This window comes from Belonocnema kinseyi, chromosome 1 (assembly GCF_010883055.1).
Source record: "Belonocnema kinseyi isolate 2016_QV_RU_SX_M_011 chromosome 1, B_treatae_v1, whole genome shotgun sequence".
NCBI lineage: Eukaryota > Metazoa > Arthropoda > Insecta > Hymenoptera > Cynipidae > Belonocnema > Belonocnema kinseyi.
In genome coordinates, this window is record NC_046657.1 from 181,759,767 (window position 1) to 181,763,623 (window position 3,857).

At 32.8% G+C, this 3,857-nt stretch overlaps 1 protein-coding gene across 1 annotated transcript in view; it reads right to left on the reverse strand.

Moving 5' to 3' along the window:
- The window catches only part of LOC117182856 (four and a half LIM domains protein 2), a 912,604-nt gene that overhangs the window by 692,413 nt on the left and 216,334 nt on the right, over positions 1 to 3,857 (reverse strand). The gene's annotated exons all lie outside the window — the stretch shown is intronic.

Here is a 3,857-nt window from a genome sequence, read left to right on the forward strand (position 1 = left end):
GTGCTGAATAGTTCTTCATCCCTCTTAATACTTTTTTCACCTCCTCGGTAGTGATGGGTGGGCATTCTTTATCAGGTGTTATGAGGGCAACACATAACTCCTCTAAGATATTTATATTTTCTGAGTCTTCGTCCAGTCTATGCTGAACTTCGTAGACTTCTCTCCAAAATACTTCGACCTCTTCTGGTTTGGGTGGGTGTTCGACAGTAACTGGAGGGTCTTGGAAGAGTCGAGATAGGTCAGAGAGAAACTGTTGATTTTCTCTGACCCATCTCTCCCTCCGCTCTAAACTTCTCTTAGCATCAGATAGTATCAGTATTGACTGATAGAACTGACCTAACTTTATGGCAAGTTGATGCATTTATCTTTTAGTCTTATGATCAGCCGTTGGTTTTGTTTAACGGTTCGCATCGGCCAAAGCTCTCGCTGCATTATACACACAATAATTGATTGCCCAGAGGTCGGATCCACCGGAAAAATGTCACACTCACATCGTAGCAGTCTAGAAAGTCGTGATTCAGTTGCTTCGTCCACCCAAAGGTCGCGAGATCCCGTCGATCCATCGCATTGAATCCATTTTCATTGGCTCCCTCAGCTCTAGATTGGTCGGCATTGTTGGCCCACCCATTGTCGGGAGCCCTGCGCGTTCTGTTGTTTTGAACCGCACTTACTACAACTATGTTTGGTGTTGTCATTGTTGTTTCCACGAGAAGCTAGGGAAAGGTGTTCGTCCATCCTTGTAGAGCCCCGCATGCGAGGATAAGGCTGCGTACTCTGAGAGGTCGCCCGGTATCTCAGAGTCACCGTTCTAGACACCTCACCCAGGTACCATTCAGCTTTCGGCACGGTTTTCACACCTCCGCTTGGGGGCTATTTCCTTCGGGACCACCCCTGGACAATTGTCCGCGACTGCCTATTTATTTTTGTAACCATATTCAGCAGAAAACCTTGGTACAGGGATCCTCTATCCGCAACCCGAGGACGCGTTCGGTGGCTTAGTCATAGGCCCTTCAGTTTGATTCTGTATATATATATATATATATATTGGTTCGTCCGACGTTTTCAGGCCCACTATGTACGGAGGACGCAACCAGACCCAGTGTATATCGGCTGCTTCTATGTTTCGCCAACTTCTTTAGACCCATTATATGAAACCATCTTACTGGACCCATTTGTATATAATTTGTCATGTATACGACGCTATTAAGCCCGCAACGTTGCCAAATCTCAAACTTAATTCTTTCCATTTAGATAAAGAAGTGAACCTAAAAGAACGGAAATAAAATCAGATGTGGAATGTTTCTATTGAAATGTTAAAAGAAAAACGTAGAAGAAACATATTTTTATGGAAAACATCTTACATAGAAATGATCTAAAAAGACACAAAAAAATGTACTAATTAAGGAATTTCGAAATTTCGGATTTTCATATTTCGTTAATCGTAGAATTTCGATAATTCTGCAGTTACAAATTTTCTTTCAAATTTTCATTCGAAATATTTCAAATTCAATTAGAAGGGTTTTATTGTTAGTTTCATTTATTGCGGGGATTCCCAATTTCGAAAATTTTCATTTCCATGTCTGAAATGGACAATTATAATCTGACAGGCTATTAAATACATGGAATACAAAAACGGTCTTTGATGTAATAATGTTTTATAGTCAACAATAAAACAATTATCTCTTTACACACGTTTGATTTAGCAGAGGCTTGAATTTCTTAAACGGAACGATAGGTTGTAAACAGATTTTTCTTTTTCTTGTCGCGTTATTTTTTTCTATAAAGATATTTTTAAAAGGTTTTCTTAGTTCAAAATTCATTGATTCCCAGGAAAATGTAACCCGTTTGTAGAGAATTTGTTGGTTTTTGTTTGCAAATTAGTATTTTTGAATAAAAATTCGATCTTTTAACTTGAAGATTAATTTGGTAGAAAATTTAACTACTTTTTTTAAGTCGTTTTTCTCAAGAAAATTGATTTATAAGCTTAAAACTTAACTATCTCATTGATGTTTGAAATTTTTTTAATGCATATTTAACTGTTTGATTAAAATTCGTGTATTAAAACGTCTTCTTTTCGCGAGGAAGATTATTTTTGTTGATCAAAACGTCATATAAATATTTATATTCAACGATTTAGTTGAAAATTAAACTATTTTCTTAAAATCAAAATTTACATTTTTATTGAAAATTCATATTTGCGGGTATTATATTATAATATTTTTTATAAACCTCGTAATTATTCTTAAAAGTATATTTAAAAAATTTAAGCAGATTTCCAAAATTATCAAAAAAATAATCTGGAAGACTAGTCCAGACATTACGTCGAAAAAAGTGCGAAATTCGACAATAAATCCAACCAGCAATGTTTTTAATGAGAAAGTTTCGTTTTGGGGTCCTTTTTCAGATATTAAAAATGCTAGAACAGATCAATTGCCAAACTCATTTTTGTTTAAACAGTTCCAAAAGTTACTTTTACGTGGACGGATAATTCCCATTGCATTTTAGAGCAAACTGTTCATCATAAAAAAAAAAGAAAAAAAATTCTGAACAAATTTTGTTAAAAAAAAAATACGCTAACTTCTATGGGTTCCGAGTTATCATACATTGAAAAGTCCCCATTTTTTTATTTTCAGCGAAAAATCACTAAGTTTCAAAAAACACTGTGTATCTTTGCAAATAATTACTTCACGGAAAAGTGTTCCACAGGTGAGTAAAACTAGACTCAATTTCCTGTAATTAAAAAAAAGAAAAATATCCTACCTGTGATAGTTCATGAGTTATGACCCCTCAAAGTGGGCCATTTTATCCAGTTTTTACGGGCAAAAAGTGGACTTCAGTTTTTTCCAAATAAATCCTGCTAAGTTCAGTTTCCGTTGATTGTATTAGAGGATGAAATAGAGTCTACGAAATTCTGCGTATATGTGAAAAAATGAAGTCTTTTAGACCTTTTATTTTGGGAACTGTAAGGTTTCAAAAATTTAATTTTTTTTGCATTTTCAAATAAAATTGAAGAAGTTGTGTTTTTGCAAAATACCTCATTTCCTGCGAATCCCACCACAAAGTTCCTAGAAAATAAATTAGAGTAGAGCCAATTTGGCGTAAGATAAAAAAAATGTGTCCTAGTCCAAATAGGTCACGAGATATGACCTTCGAAAGTGCACTCTTCATGCATAGAGGCACATGAGCGTACCGTAAAGTAGATCTATGGTCATATTTCGGAATATGTTTTGTGTTTATAATAAAATATTTTTATTCATAATTGTTTATAACAAAATATTTCTATAATCACTGTTGAGTACTTTTTAACTACTTTCGTGGCAAAAAAGTACTTGTCATTGATTAAAAATGTAATATATATTTTTTATCGATATACAAATTGTTTATTAATAATTGTTTATAACAATTTTTCCTAATAAATAGATTTTCTGCATTTAATTTTATACTTACCTCCAAGACACTTGTAATTCTCAGTGATTTCCGTAAATTGTACATAATATGCTGTGACCATTTTTTGGCATTAAAAATAATTAACTAATTGATTACTTTGAAGTAATTACATATCAAACGTAATTCAATATTAAGATAAAATTAATGATTGAAAAAAAATTACATAAACTGACTGTATCTAAAAGTTCTTTAAATAAATAAATTAAATAGTTTAATTCAACAAAATTAAGTAATAAAGAAATAAATAGTTGATGAGTAATTGTAATACAAAGTAATACATTCCATAATTTATTTGAAATTTTTTATACTACGAGGGTAGTTCAATAAGTCCTTACAATGAAGTATAAAAACAATTTTTTTTGGGTAAATTTTTTTTTATTTTTCAACATAATCTCCTTGGAGCTCTATAC